Source organism: Rhipicephalus microplus, unplaced genomic scaffold (genome assembly GCF_043290135.1).
Source record: "Rhipicephalus microplus isolate Deutch F79 unplaced genomic scaffold, USDA_Rmic scaffold_26, whole genome shotgun sequence".
Lineage (NCBI taxonomy): Eukaryota > Metazoa > Arthropoda > Arachnida > Ixodida > Ixodidae > Rhipicephalus > Rhipicephalus microplus.
The window spans coordinates 6249660-6273272 of record NW_027464599.1 but is presented as its reverse complement, the minus strand read 5'-3'; the positions used below and the strand labels follow the sequence as shown (position 1 = coordinate 6273272).

Here is a 23613-nt window from a genome sequence, read left to right as displayed (position 1 = left end):
AACTAGAAACTCCACAACTACAAGCTCCACAAATAGAGACTCGACTACAAGAAATTTCATGTCTAGAAAGTCCACAACTATAACTCCACAAATGGAAACTCCACAACTAGAAACTCCACAACTAGAAACTCCATAACTAGAGACTCTGCAACTAGAAACTCCGCAGCTAGATACTCCACAAATAGAAACTCCGCAGCTAGAATCTACACAACTACAGACTCCACAACTAGAAACTCCACAACTAGAAACTCCACAACTAGAAAACTAGAAACTCCACAACTTGAAACCTCAGGACCTTAAGTTACGCAACTAGAAAATCCACAGCTAGAGATTCCGCAACTAGAAACTCCACAACTAGAAACTCCACAACTCAAAATTCCACAACTAGAAACTCCTAAACTCGAAACTCCACAATTCGAAACTCCACAACTCGAAACTCCAGAACTTGAAACTTCACAACTAGAGACTCAAAAGCTAAAAACTCTACAACTAGAAACTCCTAAGCTAGAAACTCCACAACCTGAGACTTCAAACTAGAAACTCAACAACTAGAAACTGCACAACTAAAACTCAACAACTAGAAGCTCCACAGCTTGAGACTCCGCAACTTGAAACTCCACAACTAGAGACTCCACAACTAGAAACTCCACAACAAGGAACTCCACAACTGGAAACTCCACAACTAGACACTCCACAGCTTGAGACTCCGCAACTTGAAACTCCACAACTTGAAACTTCGCAACTAGAAACTCCGCAACTAGAAACTCCACAACTAGAAACTCCACAACTCGAAACTCCACTACTAGATACTCCACAACTGGAAACTCGACAACTAGAAACTCCACATCTAGAGACACCACAACTTGAAAATCCACAACTAGAGACTCTGCAACTTGAAACTCAACAACTAGATACTCCGCAACTGAACAACTAGAAACTCCACAACTGGAAAATCCACAACTAGATACTCCACAACTAGAAAATCTACAACTAGAAACTCCACAACTATAGACTCCACAACTTGAAACTCCACAAGTTTAAACTCCACAACTTGAGACTCCACAACTAGAAACTCCACAACTAGAAACTCCACAACTGGAAACTCCCCAACTAGAAACTCCGCAACTAGAAACTCCGCAACAGGAGACTCAACAACTAGAAACTCCACAACTAGAAACTCGAAAACTAGAAACTCCGCAACTAGAAACTTCACAACTAGAAACTCCGCAACTAGAGACTCCACAACTAGAAACTTCACAACTTGAAACTCCTCAAATAGAAACTCCACAACCAGAAACTCCACAATTAGAAACTCCGCAACTAGAAACTCCGCAACTAGAAACTCCACAACTAGAAACTCCACAACTAGAAACTCCAGAACTTCAAACTTCACAAATACAGACTCGGCAACTAGAAATTCCATATCTAGAAACTCCACAACTATAAACTGCAAAACTAGAGACTCCACAACTAGAAACTCAACAACTAGAAACTCCACAACTACAAGCTCCACAAATAGAGACACGACTACAAGAAATTTCATGTCTAGAAAGTCCACAACTATAACTCCACAAATGGAAACTCCACAACTAGAAACTCCACAACTAGAAGCTCCACAACTAGAGACTCCGCAACTAGAAACTCCGCAGCTAGATACTCGACAAATAGAAACTCCGCAGCTAGAAACTACACAACTACAGACTCCACAACTAGAAACTCCACAACTAGAAACTCCACAACTAGAAAACTAGAAACTCCACAACTTGAAACCTCACGACCTTAAGTTACGCAACTAGAAAATCCACATCTAGAGATTCCGCAACTAGAAACTCCACAACTAGAAACTCCACAACTCAAAATTCCACAACTAGAAACTCCAAAACTCGAAACTCCACAACTCGAAACTCCACAACTGGAAACTTCACAACTAGACACTCCACAACTAAAAACTCTTCAACTAGAAACTCCTAAACTAGAAACTCCACAACTAGAGAATCTACAACTAGAGACTTCAAACTAGAAACTCAACAACTGGAAACTTCAAAATTCGAAACTCTCCTAGAAACTCCACAACTTGAAACTCCACAACTACAAACCCCACAAATACAGACTCGTCAACTAGAAATTCCATATCTAGAAACTCCACAGCTAGAAACTCCACAACTAAAAACTCAACAACTAGAAACTCCACATCTTGAGACTCCGCAACTAGAAACTCCACAACTAGGGACTCCGCAACTAGAAACTCCACAACTGGAAACTCCACAACCGGCAACTCCAGTACTAGATACTCCACAACTGGAAACTCGGCAACTAGAAACTCCACAACTAGAGACTCCACAACTTGAAACACCACAACTAGAGACTCTGCAACTAGAAACTCCACAACTAGAGACTCCGCAACTCCACAACTCGAAACTCCACAACTGGAAACTCCACAACTAGACACTCCACAACTAAAAACTCTTCAACTAGAAATTCCTAAACTAGAGACTCCACAACTAGAGAATCTACAACTAGAGACTTCAAACTAGAAACTCAAGCACTAGAAACTCCACAACTAAAAACTCAACAACTAGAAACTCCATAGCTTGAGACTCCACAACTAGAAAATCCACAACTAGGGACTCCGCAACTAGAAACTCCACAACTCGAAACTCCACTACTGGAAACTCCACAACTAGACACTCCACCACAAAAAACTCTTCAACTAGAAACTCCTAAACTAGAGACTCCACAACTAGAGAATCTACAACTAGAGACTTGAAACTAGAAACTCAACAACTGGAAACTCCACAACTAAAAACTCAACAACTAGAAACTCTACAGTTTGAGACTCCGCAACTCGAAACTCCACAACTAGAGACTCCGCAACTAGAAACTCCAACACTAAGGACTCCACAACTAGAAACTCCACAACTAGAAACTCCACAACTCGAAACTCCACTACTAGATACTCCACAACTGGAAACTCGACAACTAGAAACTCCACATCCAGAGACTCCACAACTTGAAACTCCACAACTAGAGACTCTGCAACTAGAAACTCAACAACTAGAAACTCCGCAACTCAACAACTAGAAACTCCACAACTGGAAAATCCACAACTAGATACTCCACAACTAGAAAATTTACAACTAGAAACTCCGCAACTAGAGACTCCACAACTAGAAACTCCACAACTAGAAACTCCACAACTACAAACCCCACAAATACAGACTCGTCAACTAGAAATTCCATATCTAGAAACTCCACAGCTAGAAACTCCACAACTCAAAACTCCACAACTTGAAACTCCACAACTTGAGACTCCGCAACTTGAAACTTCACAACTAGAAACTCCGCTATTAAAAACTCCGCAACTAGAAACTCCGCAACTAGAAACTGCACAATTTAAAACTCCACAACTAGATACTCCACAACTGGAAACTCCACAACTAGATACTTCACAACTGGAAACTCCACAACTAGATACTCCACAACTAAAAACTCCACAACTAGAAACTCCACAACTAGAGACTCCAGAAATAAAAACTCCACAACCAGAGACTCCGCAACTTCACAACTAGAAACTCCACAACTGGAAACTGCACAACTAGATACTCTGCAACTAGAAACTCCACAACTAGAGACTCCACAACTTGAAACTCCACAACTTTAAACTCCACAACTTGAGACTCCACAACTAGAGACTCCACAACTTGAACCTCCACAGCTTGAGACTCCGCAACTAGAAACTCCACAACTAGGGACTCCACAACTGGAAACTCCACTACTAGATACTCCACAACTGGAAACTCGGCAACTGGAAAATCCACAACTAGATACTCCACAACTAGAAAATCTACAACTAGAAACTCCGCAACTAGAAACTCCACAACTAGAGACTCTGCAACTAGAAACTCCGCAACTCGAAACTCCACAACTGGAAACTCCACAACTAGAAAGTCCACAGCTTGAGACTCCGCAACTTGAAACTCCACAACTTGAAACTTCGCAACTAGAAACTCCGCAACTAGAAACTCCACAACTAGAAACTCCACAACTAGAAACTCCACAACTCGAAACTCCACTACTAGATACTCCACAACTGGAAACTCGACAACTAGAAACTCCACATCTAGAGACTCCACAACTTGAAACTCCGCAACTAGAGACTCTGCAACTAGAAACTCAACAACTAGATACTCCGCAACTGAACAACTAGAAACTCCACAACTGGAAAATCCACAACTAGATACTCCACAACTAGAAACTCCGCAACTAGAAACTCCGCAACAGGAGACTCTTCAACTAGAAACTCCACAACTAGAAACTCGAAAACTAGAAACTCCACAACTAGAAACTTCACAACTAGAAACTCCGCAACTAGAGACTCCACAACTAGAAACTTCACAAATTGAAACTCATCAAATAGAAACTCCACAACCAGAAACTCCACAATTAGAAACTCCGCAACTAGAAACTCCGCAACTAGAGACTCCACAACTAGAAACTCCACAACTGGAAACTCCAGAACTTCAAACTTCACAAATACAGACTCGGCAACTAGAAATTCCATATCTAGAAACTCCACAACTAGAAACTGCAAAACTAGAGACTCCACAACTAGAAACTCAACAACTAGAAACTCCACAACTACAAGCTCCACAAATAGAGACTCGACTACAAGAAATTTCATGTCTAGAAAGTCCACAACTATAACTCCACAAATGGAAACTCCACAACTAGAAACTCCACAACTAGAAACTCCATAACTAGAGACTCTGCAACTAGAAACTCCGCAGCTAGATACTCCACAAATAGAAACTCCGCAGCTAGAATCTACACAACTACAGACTCCACAACTAGAAACTCCACAACTAGAAACTCCACAACTTGAAACCTCAGGACCTTAAGTTACGCAACTAGAAAATCCACAGCTAGAGATTCCGCAACTAGAAACTCCACAACTAGAAACTCCACAACTCAAAATTCCACAACTAGAAACTCCTAAACTCGAAACTCCACAATTCGAAACTCCACAACTCGAAACTCCAGAACTTGAAACTTCACAACTAGAGACTCAAAAGCTAAAAACTCTACAACTAGAAACTTCTAAGCTAGAAACTCCACAACCTGAGACTTCAAACTAGAAACTCAACAACTAGAAACTGCACAACTAAAACTCAACAACTAGAAGCTCCACAGCTTGAGACTCCGCAACTTGAAACTCCACAACTAGAGACTCCACAACTAGAAACTCCACAACAAGGAACTCCACAACTGGAAACTCCACAACTAGACACTCCACAGCTTGAGACTCCGCAACTTGAAACTCCACAACTTGAAACTTCGCAACTAGAAACTCCGCAACTAGAAACTCCACAACTAGAAACTCCACAACTCGAAACTCCACTACTAGATACTCCACAACTGGAAACTCGACAACTAGAAACTCCACATCTAGAGACACCACAACTTGAAAATCCACAACTAGAGACTCTGCAACTTGAAACTCAACAACTAGATACTCCGCAACTGAACAACTAGAAACTCCACAACTGGAAAATCCACAACTAGATACTCCACAACTAGAAAATCTACAACTAGAAACTCCACAACTATAGACTCCACAACTTGAAACTCCACAAGTTTAAACTCCACAACTTGAGACTCCACAACTAGAAACTCCACAACTAGAAACTCCACAACTGGAAACTCCCCAACTAGAAACTCCGCAACTAGAAACTCCGCAACAGGAGACTCAACAACTAGAAACTCCACAACTAGAAACTCGAAAACTAGAAACTCCGCAACTAGAAACTTCACAACTAGAAACTCCGCAACTAGAGACTCCACAACTAGAAACTTCACAACTTGAAACTCCTCAAATAGAAACTCCACAACCAGAAACTCCACAATTAGAAACTCCGCAACTAGAAACTCCGCAACTAGAAACTCCACAACTAGAAACTCCACAACTAGAAACTCCAGAACTTCAAACTTCACAAATACAGACTCGGCAACTAGAAATTCCATATCTAGAAACTCCACAACTATAAACTGCAAAACTAGAGACTCCACAACTAGAAACTCAACAACTAGAAACTCCACAACTACAAGCTCCACAAATAGAGACACGACTACAAGAAATTTCATGTCTAGAAAGTCCACAACTATAACTCCACAAATGGAAACTCCACAACTAGAAACTCCACAACTAGAAGCTCCACAACTAGAGACTCCGCAACTAGAAACTCCGCAGCTAGATACTCGACAAATAGAAACTCCGCAGCTAGAAACTACACAACTACAGACTCCACAACTAGAAACTCCACAACTAGAAACTCCACAACTAGAAAACTAGAAACTCCACAACTTGAAACCTCACGACCTTAAGTTACGCAACTAGAAAATCCACATCTAGAGATTCCGCAACTAGAAACTCCACAACTAGAAACTCCACAACTCAAAATTCCACAACTAGAAACTCCAAAACTCGAAACTCCACAACTCGAAACTCCACAACTGGAAACTTCACAACTAGACACTCCACAACTAAAAACTCTTCAACTAGAAACTCCTAAACTAGAAACTCCACAACTAGAGAATCTACAACTAGAGACTTCAAACTAGAAACTCAACAACTGGAAACTTCAAAATTCGAAACTCTCCTAGAAACTCCACAACTTGAAACTCCACAACTACAAACCCCACAAATACAGACTCGTCAACTAGAAATTCCATATCTAGAAACTCCACAGCTAGAAACTCCACAACTAAAAACTCAACAACTAGAAACTCCACATCTTGAGACTCCGCAACTAGAAACTCCACAACTAGGGACTCCGCAACTAGAAACTCCACAACTGGAAACTCCACAACCGGCAACTCCAGTACTAGATACTCCACAACTGGAAACTCGGCAACTAGAAACTCCACAACTAGAGACTCCACAACTTGAAACACCACAACTAGAGACTCTGCAACTAGAAACTCCACAACTAGAGACTCCGCAACTCCACAACTCGAAACTCCACAACTGGAAACTCCACAACTAGACACTCCACAACTAAAAACTCTTCAACTAGAAATTCCTAAACTAGAGACTCCACAACTAGAGAATCTACAACTAGAGACTTCAAACTAGAAACTCAAGCACTAGAAACTCCACAACTAAAAACTCAACAACTAGAAACTCCATAGCTTGAGACTCCACAACTAGAAAATCCACAACTAGGGACTCCGCAACTAGAAACTCCACAACTCGAAACTCCACTACTGGAAACTCCACAACTAGACACTCCACCACAAAAAACTCTTCAACTAGAAACTCCTAAACTAGAGACTCCACAACTAGAGAATCTACAACTAGAGACTTGAAACTAGAAACTCAACAACTGGAAACTCCACAACTAAAAACTCAACAACTAGAAACTCTACAGTTTGAGACTCCGCAACTCGAAACTCCACAACTAGAGACTCCGCAACTAGAAACTCCAACACTAAGGACTCCACAACTAGAAACTCCACAACTAGAAACTCCACAACTCGAAACTCCACTACTAGATACTCCACAACTGGAAACTCGACAACTAGAAACTCCACATCCAGAGACTCCACAACTTGAAACTCCACAACTAGAGACTCTGCAACTAGAAACTCAACAACTAGAAACTCCGCAACTCAACAACTAGAAACTCCACAACAGGAAAATCCACAACTAGATACTCCACAACTAGAAAATTTACAACTAGAAACTCCGCAACTAGAGACTCCACAACTAGAAACTCCACAACTAGAAACTCCACAACTACAAACCCCACAAATACAGACTCGTCAACTAGAAATTCCATATCTAGAAACTCCACAGCTAGAAACTCCACAACTCAAAACTCCACAACTTGAAACTCCACAACTTGAGACTCCGCAACTTGAAACTTCACAACTAGAAACTCCGCTATTAAAAACTCCGCAACTAGAAACTCCGCAACTAGAAACTGCACAATTTAAAACTCCACAACTAGATACTCCACAACTGGAAACTCCACAACTAGATACTTCACAACTGGAAACTCCACAACTAGATACTCCACAACTAAAAACTCCACAACTAGAAACTCCACAACTAGAGACTCCAGAACTAAAAACTCCACAACCAGAGACTCCGCAACTTCACAACTAGAAACTCCACAACTGGAAACTGCACAACTAGATACTCTGCAACTAGAAACTCCACAACTAGAGACTCCACAACTTGAAACTCCACAACTTTAAACTCCACAACTTGAGACTCCACAACTAGAGACTCCACAACTTGAACCTCCACAGCTTGAGACTCCGCAACTAGAAACTCCACAACTAGGGACTCCACAACTGGAAACTCCACTACTAGATACTCCACAACTGGAAACTCGGCAACTGGAAAATCCACAACTAGATACTCCACAACTAGAAAATCTACAACTAGAAACTCCGCAACTAGAAACTCCACAACTAGAGACTCTGCAACTAGAAACTCCGCAACTCGAAACTCCACAACTGGAAACTCCACAACTAGAAAGTCCACAGCTTGAGACTCCGCAACTTGAAACTCCACAACTTGAAACTTCGCAACTAGAAACTCCGCAACTAGAAACTCCACAACTAGAAACTCCACAACTAGAAACTCCACAACTCGAAACTCCACTACTAGATACTCCACAACTGGAAACTCGACAACTAGAAACTCCACATCTAGAGACTCCACAACTTGAAACTCCGCAACTAGAGACTCTGCAACTAGAAACTCAACAACTAGATACTCCGCAACTGAACAACTAGAAACTCCACAACTGGAAAATCCACAACTAGATACTCCACAACTAGAAACTCCGCAACTAGAAACTCCGCAACAGGAGACTCTTCAACTAGAAACTCCACAACTAGAAACTCGAAAACTAGAAACTCCACAACTAGAAACTTCACAACTAGAAACTCCGCAACTAGAGACTCCACAACTAGAAACTTCACAAATTGAAACTCATCAAATAGAAACTCCACAACCAGAAACTCCACAATTAGAAACTCCGCAACTAGAAACTCCGCAACTAGAGACTCCACAACTAGAAACTCCACAACTGGAAACTCCAGAACTTCAAACTTCACAAATACAGACTCGGCAACTAGAAATTCCATATCTAGAAACTCCACAACTAGAAACTGCAAAACTAGAGACTCCAAAACTAGAAACTCAACAACTAGAAACTCCACAACTACAAGCTCCACAAATAGAGACTCGACTACAAGAAATTTCATGTCTAGAAAGTCCACAACTATAACTCCACAAATGGAAACTCCACAACTAGAAACTCCACAACTAGAAACTCCATAACTAGAGACTCTGCAACTAGAAACTCCGCAGCTAGATACTCCACAAATAGAAACTCCGCAGCTAGAATCTACACAACTACAGACTCCACAACTAGAAACTCCACAACTAGAAACTCCACAACTAGAAAACTAGAAACTCCACAACTTGAAACCTCAGGACCTTAAGTTACGCAACTAGAAAATCCACAGCTAGAGATTCCGCAACTAGAAACTCCACAACTAGAAACTCCACAACTCAAAATTCCACAACTAGAAACTCCTAAACTCGAAACTCCACAATTCGAAACTCCACAACTCGAAACTCCAGAACTTGAAACTTCACAACTAGAGACTCAAAAGCTAAAAACTCTACAACTAGAAACTCCTAAGCTAGAAACTCCACAACCTGAGACTTCAAACTAGAAACTCAACAACTAGAAACTGCACAACTAAAACTCAACAACTAGAAGCTCCACAGCTTGAGACTCCGCAACTTGAAACTCCACAACTAGAGACTCCACAACTAGAAACTCCACAACAAGGAACTCCACAACTGGAAACTCCACAACTAGACACTCCACAGCTTGAGACTCCGCAACTTGAAACTCCACAACTTGAAACTTCGCAACTAGAAACTCCGCAACTAGAAACTCCACAACTAGAAACTCCACAACTCGAAACTCCACTACTAGATACTCCACAACTGGAAACTCGACAACTAGAAACTCCACATCTAGAGACACCACAACTTGAAAATCCACAACTAGAGACTCTGCAACTTGAAACTCAACAACTAGATACTCCGCAACTGAACAACTAGAAACTCCACAACTGGAAAATCCACAACTAGATACTCCACAACTAGAAAATCTACAACTAGAAACTCCACAACTATAGACTCCACAACTTGAAACTCCACAAGTTTAAACTCCACAACTTGAGACTCCACAACTAGAAACTCCACAACTAGAAACTCCACAACTGGAAACTCCCCAACTAGAAACTCCGCAACTAGAAACTCCGCAACAGGAGACTCAACAACTAGAAACTCCACAACTAGAAACTCGAAAACTAGAAACTCCGCAACTAGAAACTTCACAACTAGAAACTCCGCAACTAGAGACTCCACAACTAGAAACTTCACAACTTGAAACTCCTCAAATAGAAACTCCACAACCAGAAACTCCACAATTAGAAACTCCGCAACTAGAAACTCCGCAACTAGAAACTCCACAACTAGAAACTCCACAACTAGAAACTCCAGAACTTCAAACTTCACAAATACAGACTCGGCAACTAGAAATTCCATATCTAGAAACTCCACAACTATAAACTGCAAAACTAGAGACTCCACAACTAGAAACTCAACAACTAGAAACTCCACAACTACAAGCTCCACAAATAGAGACACGACTACAAGAAATTTCATGTCTAGAAAGTCCACAACTATAACTCCACAAATGGAAACTCCACAACTAGAAACTCCACAACTAGAAGCTCCACAACTAGAGACTCCGCAACTAGAAACTCCGCAGCTAGATACTCGACAAATAGAAACTCCGCAGCTAGAAACTACACAACTACAGACTCCACAACTAGAAACTCCACAACTAGAAACTCCACAACTAGAAAACTAGAAACTCCACAACTTGAAACCTCACGACCTTAAGTTACGCAACTAGAAAATCCACATCTAGAGATTCCGCAACTAGAAACTCCACAACTAGAAACTCCACAACTCAAAATTCCACAACTAGAAACTCCAAAACTCGAAACTCCACAACTCGAAACTCCACAACTGGAAACTTCACAACTAGACACTCCACAACTAAAAACTCTTCAACTAGAAACTCCTAAACTAGAAACTCCACAACTAGAGAATCTACAACTAGAGACTTCAAACTAGAAACTCAACAACTGGAAACTTCAAAATTCGAAACTCTCCTAGAAACTCCACAACTTGAAACTCCACAACTAGACACTCCACAACTAGAAACTTCATAACTAGAGACTGCAACTATGGAACTCCGCAACTAGAAGCTCCGCATTTAGAAACTCCGCAACAAGAAATTCCACAGCTAGAAACACCACAACTAGACACTCCGCAACTACAAACTCCACAACTTGAGACGCCGCAACTAGAAACTCCACTACTCAAACCTCCACAACAAGAAACTCCACAACTCGAAACTCCACAACTCGAAACTCCACAACTGGAAACTCCACAACTAGACACTCCACAACTAAAAACTCTACAACTAGAAAGTTCTAAACTAGAGACTCCATAACTAGAGACTCCACAACTAGAGACTTCAAAACTAGAAACTCAACGACTAGAAGCTCGACAGCTAAAAACTCCACAACTAGAAATTCCACAACTTGAGACTCCGCCACTTTAAACTCCACAACCCTAGACTCCACAACTAAAAACTCCACGACTAGAAACTCCACAACTAGAAACTCCATAACTAGAACTTCCACAACCAGAGACTCCGCAACTAGAATCTCTGCAACTAGAAACTCCACAACCTGAAACTCCACAACTAGAAACTCCAACACTAGCAACTCCACAACTAGAAACTCCGCATCTAGAGACTCCACAACTAGAAACTCCACAGCTAGAGTCTCCACAACTTGAAACTCCACAACTAAAAACTCCACAACAAGAAACTCCACAACTAGAAACTCCACACCTAGAAACTCCGCATATAGAGCCTCCACAACTAGAAACTCTACAACTAGAAATTACACATCTAGAGACCTTGCAACTAGAAACTCCGCAGCTAGAAACTCCACAACTAGAAACTCCGCAACTAGAAACTCCACAACTAGAAACTCCACAACTATAAACTCCACAACTTGAAACCTCATAGCCTTAAGTTTCGCAACTAGAAAATGCACAACTAGAGATTCCGCAACTAGAAACTCCACAACTATAAACTCCACAACTCGAAACTCCACAACTCAAAACTCCACAATTCGAAACTCCACAACTCGAAACTCCAGAACTTGAAACTTCACAAGTAGAGACTCAAAAGCTAAAAACTCTACAACTAGAAACTCCTAAACTTGAAACTCCACAACCTGAGACTTCAAACTAGAAACTCAACAACTAGAAACTGCACAACTAAAACTCAACAACTAGAAGCTCCACAGCTTGAGACTCCGCAACTTGAAACTCCACAACTGGAAACTTCACTACTAGATACTCCACTACTAGAAACTCGACAACTGGAAAATCCACAACTAGAAACTCCTCAACAAGAAACTCTACAACTAGAGACTCCACAACTAGAAACTCCACAACAAGGGACTCCGCAACTAGAAACTCCACAACTAGAAACTCCACAACTGGAAACTCCACTACTAGATACTCCACAACTGGAAACTCGGCAACTAGAAACTCCACAACTAGAGACTCCACAACTTCAAACTCCACAACTAGAGACTCTGCAACTAGAAACTCCACAACTAGAGACTCCGCAACTCCACAACTAGAAACTCCACAACTGGAAAATCCACAACGATATACTCCACAACTAGAAAATCCACAACTAGAAACTCCACAACTATAGACTCCACAACTTGAAACTCCACAAGTTTAAACTCCACAACTTGAGACTCCACAACTAGAAACTCCACAACTAGAAACTCCCCAACTAGAAACTTTACAACTTGGAACTCCACAACTAGAAACTCCACAACTAGAAACTCCACAACTAGAGACTCCGCAACTAGAAACTCCACAACCAGAGACTCTGCAACTAGAAACTCCGCAACTAGAAACTCCACAAATAGAAACTCTGCAGCTAGAAACTACACAACTAGAGACTCCACAACTAGAAATTCCACAACTAGAAACTCCACAACTTTAAACTCCACAACTTGAAACCTCACAACTTTAAGTTCCCCAACTAGAAAATCCACAGCTAGAGATTCCGCAACTAGAAACTCCTAAACTCAAAACTCCAACACTAGAAACTCCAAAAATCGAAACTCCACAACTAGAGACTCCGCAACTAGAAACTCCACAACCAGAAACTCCACAACCAGAAACTCCACAACTAGAAACTCCACAACTAAAAACTCCACAACTGGAAACTCCACAACAAGAAACTGCACAACTAGAGACTTCGCAACTAGAAACTCCACAACCAGAGACTCTGCAACTAGAAACTCCGCAAGTAAAAACTCCACAAATAAAAACTCTGCAACTAGAAACTCCGCAGCTAGAAACTACACAACTAGAGACTCCACAACTAGAAACTCCACAACAAGAAACTCCACAACTAAAAACTCCACAACTGGAATTTCCACAACTTGAGACTCCGCAACTTGAAACTTCACCACTAGAAACTCCGCTATTAAAAACTCCGCAACTAGAAACTCCGCAACTAGAAACTCCACAACTCAAAACTCCACAACTAGATACTCCACAACTGGAAACTCCACAACTAGATACTTCACAACTGGAAACTCCACAACTAGATACTCCACAACTGGAAGCTCCACAACTAGAAACTCCATAACTAGAGACTCCACAACTCGAAACTCCACAACTAGAAACTCCACAACTAAAAACTCCACAACCAGAGACTCCACAACTTCACAACTAGAAACTGCACAACTGGAAGCTCCACAACTAGATACTCTGCAACTAGAAACTCCACAACTAGAGACTCCACAACTTGAAACTTCACAACTTGAAACTCCACAACTTGAGACTCCACAACTAGAAACTCCACAACTTGAAACTCCGCAGCTTGAGACTCCGCAACTAGAAACTCCACAACTAGGGACTCCGCAACTATAAACTCCACAACTAGAAACTCCACAACTGGAAACTCCACTGTTAGATACTCCACAACTGGAAAGTCGGCAACTAGAAACTCCACAACTAGAGACTCCACAACTTGAAACTCCACAACTAGAGACTCTGCAACTAGAAACTCCACAACTTGAAACTCCACAACTGGAAACTCCACAACTAGACACTCCACAGCTTGAGACTCCGCAACTTGAAACTCCACAACTTGAAACTTCGCAACTAGAAACTCCGCAACTAGAAACTCCACAACTAGAAACTCCACAACTCGAAACTCCACTACTAGATACTCCACAACTGGAAACTCGACAACTAGAAACTCCACATCTAGAGACACCACAACTTGAAAATCCACAACTAGAGACTCTGCAACTTGAAACTCAACAACTAGATACTCCGCAACTGAACAACTAGAAACTCCACAACTGGAAAATCCACAACTAGATACTCCACAACTAGAAAATCTACAACTAGAAACTCCACAACTATAGACTCCACAACTTGAAACTCCACAAGTTTAAACTTCACAACTTGAGACTCCACAACTAGAAACTCCACAACTAGAAACTCCACAACTGGAAACTCCCCAACTAGAAACTCCGCAACTAGAAACTCCGCAACAGGAGACTCAACAACTAGAAACTCCACAACTAGAAACTCGAAAACTAGAAACTCAACAACTAGAAACTTCACAACTAGAAACTCCGCAACTAGAGACTCCACAACTAGAAACTTCACAACTTGAAACTCCTCAAATAGAAACTCCACAACCAGAAACTCCACAATTAGAAACTCCGCAACTAGAAACTCCGCAACTAGAAACTCCACAACTAGAAACTCCACAACTAGAAACTCCAGAACTTCAAACTTCGCAAATACAGACTCGGCAACTAGAAATTCCATATCTAGAAACTCCACAACTATAAACTGCAAAACTAGAGACTCCACAACTAGAAACTCAACAACTAGAAACTCCACAACTACAAGCTCCACAAATAGAGACACGACTACAAAAAATTTCATGTCTAGAAAGTCCACAACTATAACTCCACAAATGGAAACTCCACAACTAGAAACTCCACAACTAGAAGCTCCACAACTAGAGACTCCGCAACTAGAAACTCCGCAGCTAGATACTCGACAAATAGAAACTCCGCAGCTAGAAACTACACAACTACAGACTCCACAACTAGAAACTCCACAACTAGAAACTCCACAACTAGAAAACTAGAAACTCCACAACTTGAAACCTCACGACCTTAAGTTACGCAACTAGAAAATCCACATCTAGAGATTCCGCAACTAGAAACTCCACAACTAGAAACTCCACAACTCAAAATTCCACAACTAGAAACTCCAAAACTCGAAACTCCACAACTCGAAACTCCACAACTGGAAACTTCACAACTAGACACTCCACAACTAAAAACTCTTCAACTAGAAACTCCTAAACTAGAGACTCCACAACTAGAGAATCTACAACTAGAGACTTCAAACTAGAAACTCAACAACTAGAAACTTCAAAATTCGAAACTCTCCTAGAAACTCCACAACTTGAAACTCCACAACTAGACACTCCACAACTAGAAACTCCTTAACTAGAGACTGCAACTATGGAACTCCGCAACTAGAAGCTCCGCATTTAGAAACTCCGCAACAAGACATTCCACAGCTAGAAACACCACAACTAGACACTCCGCAACTACAAACTCCACAACTTGAGACGCCGCAACTAGAAACTCCACTACTCAAACCTCCACAACAAGAAACTCCACAACTCGAAACTCCACAACTGGAAACTCCACAACTGGAAACTCCACAACTAGACACTCCACAACTAAAAACTCTACAACTAGAAAGTTCTAAACTAGAGACTCCATAACTAGAGACTCCACAACTAGAGACTTCAAAATTAGAAACTCAACGACTAGAAGCTCGACAGCTAAAAACTCCACAACTAGAAATTCCACAACTTGAGACTCCGCCACTTTAAACTCCACAACCCTAGACTCCACAACTAAAAACTCCACGACTAGAAACTCCACAACTAGAAACTCCATAACTAGAACTTCCACAACCAGAGACTCCGCAACTAGAATCTCTGCAACTAGAAACTCCACAACCTGAAACTCCACAACTAGAAACTCCAACACTAGCAACTCCACAACTAGAAACTCCGCATCTAGAGACTCCACAACTAGAAACTCCACAGCTAGAGTCTCCACAACTTGAAACTCCACAACTAAAAACTCCACAACAAGAAACTCCACAACTAGAAACTCTACACCTAGAAACTCCGCAAATAGAGCCTCCACAACTAGAAACTCTACAACTAGAAATTACACATCTAGAGACCTTGCAACTAGAAACTCCGCAGCTAGAAACTCCACAACTAGAAACTCCACAACTAGAAACTCCACAACTATAAACTCCACAACTTGAAACCTCACAGCCTTAAGTTTCGCAACTAGAAAATGCACAACTAGAGATTCCGCAACTAGAAACTCCACAACTATAAACTCCACAACTCGAAACTCCACAACTCAAAACTCCACAATTCGAAACTCCACAACTCGAAACTCCAGAACTTGAAACTTCACAACTAGAGACTCAAAAACTAAAAACTCTACAACTAGAAACTCCTAAACTTGAAACTCCACAACCTGAGACTTCAAACTAGAAACTCAACAACTAGAAACTGCACAACTAAAACTCAACAACTAGAAGCTCCACAGCTTGAGACTCCGCAACTTGAAACTCCACAACTGGAAACTTCACTACTAGATACTCCACTACTAGAAACTCGACAACTGGAAAATCCACAACTAGAAACTCCTCAACTAGAAACTCTACAACTAGAGACTCCACAACTAGAAACTCCACAACAAGGGACTCCGCAACTAGAAACTCCACAACTAGAAACTCCACAACTGGAAACTCCACTACTAGATACTCCACAACTGGAAACTCGGCAACTTGAAACTCCACAACTAGAGACTCCACAACTTCAAACTCCACAACTAGAGACTCTGCAACTAGAAACTCCACAACTAGAGACTCCGCAACTCCACAACTAGAAACTCCACAACTGGAAAATCCACAACGATATACTCCACAACTAGAAAATCCACAACTAGAAACTCCACAACTATAGACTCCACAACTTGAAACTCCACAGGTTTAAACTCCACAACTTGAGACTCCACAACTAGAAACTCCACAACTAGAAACTCCCCAACTAGAAACTTTACAACTTGGAACTCCACAACTAGAAACTCCACAACTAGAAACTCCACAACTAGATACTCCGCAACTAGAAACTCCACAACCAGAGACTCTGCAACTAGAAACTCCGCAACTAGAAACTCCACAAATAGAAACTCTGCAGCTAGAAACTACACAACTAGAGACTCCACAACTAGAAATTCCACAACTAGAAACTCCACAACTTGAAACTCCACAACTTGAAACCTCACAACTTTAAGTTCCGCAACTAGAAAATCCACAGCTAGAGATTCCGCAACTAGAAACTCCTAAACTCAAAACTCCAACACTAGAAACTCCAAAAATGGAAACTCCACAACTAGAGACTCCGCAACTAGAAACTCCACAACCAGAAACTCCACAACCAGAAACTCCACAACTAGAAACTCCACAACTAAAAACTCCACAACTGGAAACTCCACAACAAGAAACTGCAGAACTAGAGACTTCGCAACTACAAACTCCACAACCAGAGACTCTGCAACTAGAAACTCCGCAAGTAAAAACTCCACAAATAAAAACTCTACAACTAGAAACTCCGCAGCTAGAAACTACACAACTAGAGACTCCACAACTAGAAACTCCACAACAAGAAACTCCACAACTAGAGACTCCACCACTTGAAACCTCACAACTTTAGGTTCCGCAACTATAAAATCCACAGCTAGAGATTCCGCAACTAGAAACTCCACAACTAGAAACTCCACAACTCAAACTTCCAACACTAGAAACTCCAAAACTCGAAACTCCACAACCAGAGACTCTGCAACTAGAAACTCCGCATCTAGAAACTCCACAAATAGAAACTCCACTACTAGATACTTCACAACTGAAAACTCGGCAACTAGAAACTCCACAACTAGCGACTCCACAACTTGAAACTCCACAACTAGAGACTCTGCAACTAGAAACTCCACAACTAGACACTCCACAACTAAAAACTCTTCAACTAGAAATTCCTAAACTAGAGACTCCACAACTAAAAAATCTACAACTAGAGACTTCAAACTAGAAACTCAACAACTAGAAACTCCACAACTAAAAACTCAACAACTAGAAACTCCACATCTTGAGACTCCGCAACTAGAAACTCCACAACTAGGGACTCCGCAACTAGAAACTCCACAACTGGAAACTCCACAACCGGCAACTCCAGTACTAGATACTCCACAACTGGAAACTCGGCAACTAGAAACTCCACAACTAGAGACTCCACAACTTGAAACACCACAACTAGAGACTCTGCAACTAGAAACTCCACAACTAGAGACTCCGCAACTCCACAACTCGAAACTCCACAACTGGAAACTCCACAACTAGACACTCCACAACTAAAAACTCTTCAACTAGAAATTCCTAAACTAGATAGATAGATAGATTTATTTCCAGAAATACAAAGATTCTGGCGGATACCATCGACTAAAAGCTGTTGTCAAACAGCTTGACGGGGTCGATGGTCCGTTACAAGGCATATGTGGCAAATGTACACAACAATATCTGAAATTATTGAAAAACAATGTAAACAAAAATTCAATGCAGAAGAAGACAGGAAATCATACACAATTTGCTCTGACAAGTGAAACATAGAAAACAATAATAGTAATACGTTAAGTCATCACATGTTAACAAAGAGAGTCCTGAGTTCCTTGGCTGAGAAGCACTTGACGTCTTTGTATTTATTTAAAATATGCGGCAAGTTGTGCTCTAATGATTGTAGCCTATAATTATTGCGAAATCTAGGAACATACCACATGTCACTGTTTCTAGTATTGGCGGAAGTGATTCTAGGTGTCAACGATGCAGTAGACGCAAGAAAATTATGAAGATATTTTTTAGAGAAATAGAAGGAATAAAGTAGGCGAAAAGTGTAAAGATGTTCTATTTTAATGATTCTATGATTTAGGAAAGCTGGCCGTGTTGTCTCTAAGAAGCCCATATTGTCAATGTGCCGAATCATCCTTTTTTGCAGTAAAAATAATTTCATAATGTTTGTTTTCCCAGTAGTCCCCCAGACTAAGCTACAATAACTTAAATGAGAAACGAATAGAGCATAATAAATGTTAAGTTTTGCTTTCGGTGGAAGAAGATACCTACATCTAGATAAAGCACCTGTTATAGCTGACAGTTTTTTACAGATATTTTCTACGTGTTTATCCCAAGTAAGATGCGAAGAAAAAGTAACGCCTAGTAATTTATGTTCATCAACAATTTGAAGTTCTTTACCAGCAAATAATAACGTTTGTTGGCAAGTCAGAGATTTGTTTTTAGCGCGAAATAACATTACTTTAGTTTTTGTAGGATTTATTTTAAGGCAGTTAGCAATCGACCATTGAGATAACTTAACCAGTAGATCGTTGCATTGTCTTATTAATTTCTGTGAATCCGGACCAGAAACAAGAAGTGTAGTGTCATCCGCGTATATGATAAATTGAACAGAGGTGGTAATATTAGTAATGTCATTAACATAGACATTAAAGAGCAGCGGACCTAATACACTACCCTGTGGTACACCGTTTATTATGGGAAGAAAACATGATTTTTCGTCTCTTATGCAAACAGATTGTTTGCGATCAGTTAAATAAGACTCGAATAATGTTAATGGAATACCTCTTAGGCCGTTCTGTGATAATTTCCACAGTAGAATTTTGTGATTTATGCAATCGAAGGCTTTACTAAAATCAATGAAGAGCGCCAAGGTGAAAAGATTTCTCTCAATATTTTTCAGTACATATTCCTTGAGTGTGAGCAAAGCGGTTTCCGTTGACCTGCCTTTACGGAAGCCGAACTGGGCATCAGATAGAACACTGTGTCTGTCAAAAAAACTTGAAACACGCGAAAAAATAATCTTTTCTAAGCCTTTGGAAAATACTGGAATTATTGAAATTGGTCGATAATTTGACGTATCATTTCTGTCACCTCCTTTAAAAATAACAGTTACCCTACTCATTTTCATTTTTTCTGGGAAAATTCCATACTGTAAAGCCAAATTAAAGATGTGTGTTAAAGCTGGAGCAATGTATTCTAATACATACTTCACAGGCTTTATCTGTATGTCATCTATATCGAGAGCTTTACTATTCTTAAGATTCTTAAATGTGGTAAATACTTCATATTCATTAGTGGGATTTAAAAATAAGCTATTAGGAGTGGAAAGAAACGATGATGTATTTGGTGGAGCTTGTTGTGGCTGTTGTACCGCGCTTATGCTTGCAAAGTACTCATTAAAGTGATTAGCAAGTGCTAAACCAGAGATTTCGGTTTTATTGTGGATTAACTTCACCGGCGCGGCAGAATGTTTCTCGCGACCAAGAACCTTATTTATTATGTTCCACAAGATATCAGGATGTTTACCCGTGGCGTCTGTAAACATACGCTCATGATAAGCAATCCTGGCACGCCTGAGTTGCGCATTCAGTTTGTTTCGATACTTTTTAAACATTATCAGCACCTCAGGCGAACGTGTAGCAAGAAAACTATGGTACAATTTATCTTTGTGTTTTATCATTTTAAAAAGTTCTTGCGTAATCCAGGGTTTTCTTATCTTTCTAGTCTGTCTCAATTTCTTGAAAGGAAAATGTAGATTGTAAATTTGCAGGAACGCAGAAAGAAACTTCGAATACGCGACATTTACATCACTTATTTCATATAAGAAAGACCAGTCATATTTGGAAATATCATGCTTAAAAAGATCCATGTTTTTCTCGCTTAAATCTTGTATTGCGAACACATTTGATTTAGAAAAAGTTTTTTTAGCATTCGCACAATACGTCATAAATACAGGGCAATGATCACTGACGTCTGATGTCACTGTTCCAGTATGCTCTACTACAGTGTCAATATTCGTAATCAGAATGTCAAGACATGTAGACGAAGACAGTGTTACACGAGTTGGGGTGTTAATTAGGTTGACAAAGCCACCAGAACTAAGTCTATGTGTAAAATCTACTGAGACAGCACTGTTTACAAGAAAATTTATGTTAGTGTCTCCCCCGCATACAAGTCTAAATTCGTTAGCAGCAACATATTCCAGTAAATTATCAAAGAAACTCATAAATTTGAAAACATTTCCATTAGGCGGGCGATACACCACCGAAATTATGTCAGACAAATGTTGAAGTGTTAACATTTCATAATCGCAAGTTGTTTTACAAAAATCTGCTAAGAGTTCATATTTTTGTCCTGATGCAATATAAATTGCAACGCCACCTCCACGTTTATCAATTCGATTTAAAACGTAATCAGCATAGCCATCTAGGTACAGCCGAGAATTGCTGTCCTGATACCATGTTTCTGTTAGCATGATGATATCGAACTTAAAACAGAACAGATTTAACAAGTTGCTAATATTTTCTTGTTTATTGGCTGCTGATCGAGCATTCAAGTGCAGCACGGAAGTACTGGAATTTTTCTGAAAGTGTAATTGATGCGGTAAGATGAAATCGTGATATTCCATGGTGGTTCTTAGGAAGTGGTTTGTGTGGTACCAGAAATAATTGAAGTAATCTTAGCAAGATCACGTTCTTCCGAGATCTGCACAACATCACCACCATCATTTTCCCTTGCATAGATTTTTCCGTTGCTGCTCCATACAGATTTCCATTTGTGCTCATATTTCCTTTTCACTGCCATACCAAGCAGCCTCTTTAGTGATGGGCAAAGATGCTCGTTCACGTAAACGGGACAAGTGGATTCTAACCCCAAGTCTCTGTTTGTGATCCTTGTTTTCTTTGCTTTTTTCAGAGCAGCGTCGCGTTTAGCTCTGGATTTAAACTGTACAATGATGTTTGTTTTCTCTGGGTTGCGAGTTGGAACACGGTGACAACACTCGACGTCAGATGAACTGATAGGCTCATGAATTGCCTTGCCTATTTCAGACAGAATAGTAGAAAGGTCCTCATTTTCTTTCTTGACGACACCCTGGATTTCGAGGTTCGTATTTCGCGAGTATTGCTCCGAATTCGTTAGCCTCCTTTCAAGTTCTGATGCTTTTTTTCCAATGCTGCACATTTTGTGCGTAGTTCATCATTTTCCTTCGCCAGACTAGTATTCTTTGAAATTTCAGAAGCAAGGTTCTGTTTCAGTTCTTCGACCGATTCAAGCGAGAAGTCAATGCTCTGGCTCATCTGGCGTTGCTCAGTGCGCACATCCCGTATCTCATTCCTGAGATCACGCTCCAGTGATTCTTTGAAAAACTTGAATTCCTGCCTAATTTCTTTAAGCAATTCAGTCCTCATTTCTTCTTTGAGCTTCGCTAGTTCCTTAGCCATATCAATAAGCCTAATATTCAGTAACAAGCGCGCAAAACAGGCAAAAAAATCACAAAATCAAAAAATTGAAAACTTGGCAGTGGTGACGACACCATATAAATGTAACTGTACAAAACTGCACTAACCTGTAGTGAAACAAGCAGCGAAATTCAGTAGAGTGTCTAGCAGCGTAGTCACCACTGCCAAGTGAAAGAACGGGTGGCCGGTAGTCTGTTTTTATAGCAAGGTGGTATCACAAGATGCCGAGTGATTGCCGAGTGCTGATGATAGGCCACACGCCTCCTGGTGGCAGCCAGTCCTAGGAAGATCGTTCAGTGCTTTCGCTGACCACGGCGATTGCACGTGTTGAAGATCGCTTCTTCCGTCGGTATGCAGCTCCGGTTCAAACGGCTATCTGTAGTGAAACAAGCAGCGAAATTCAGTAGAGTGTCTAGCAGCGTAGTCACCACTGCCAAGTGAAAGAACGGGTGGCCGGTAGTCTGTTTTTATAGCAAGGTGGTATCACAAGATGCCGAGTGATTGCCGAGTGCTGATGATAGGCCACACGCCTCCTGGTGGCAGCCAGTCCTAGGAAGATCGTTCAGTGCTTTCGCTGACCACGGCGATTGCACGTGTTGAAGATCGCTTCTTCCGTCGGTATGCAGCTCCGGTTCAAACGGCTATCTGTAGTGAAACAAGCAGCGAAATTCAGTAGAGTGTCTAGCAGCGTAGTCACCACTGCCAAGTGGTGACTACGCTGCTAGACTCCAGAACTAGAGACTCCACAACTAGAGAATCTACAACTAGAGACTTCAAACTAGAAACTCAAGCACTAGAAACTCCACAACTAAAAACTCAACAACTAGAAACTCCATAGCTTGAGACTCCACAACTAGAAAATCCACAACTAGGGACTCCGCAACTAGAAACTCCACAACTCGAAAC

At 40.8% G+C, this 23613-nt stretch overlaps 1 pseudogene; it reads right to left on the bottom strand.

Moving 5' to 3' along the window:
- Nucleotides 1–20708: 20708 nt before the first annotated feature.
- Nucleotides 20709–23399, bottom strand: LOC142786563 (uncharacterized; annotated as a pseudogene).
- Between the last annotated feature and the right edge of the window lie 214 nt (nt 23400–23613).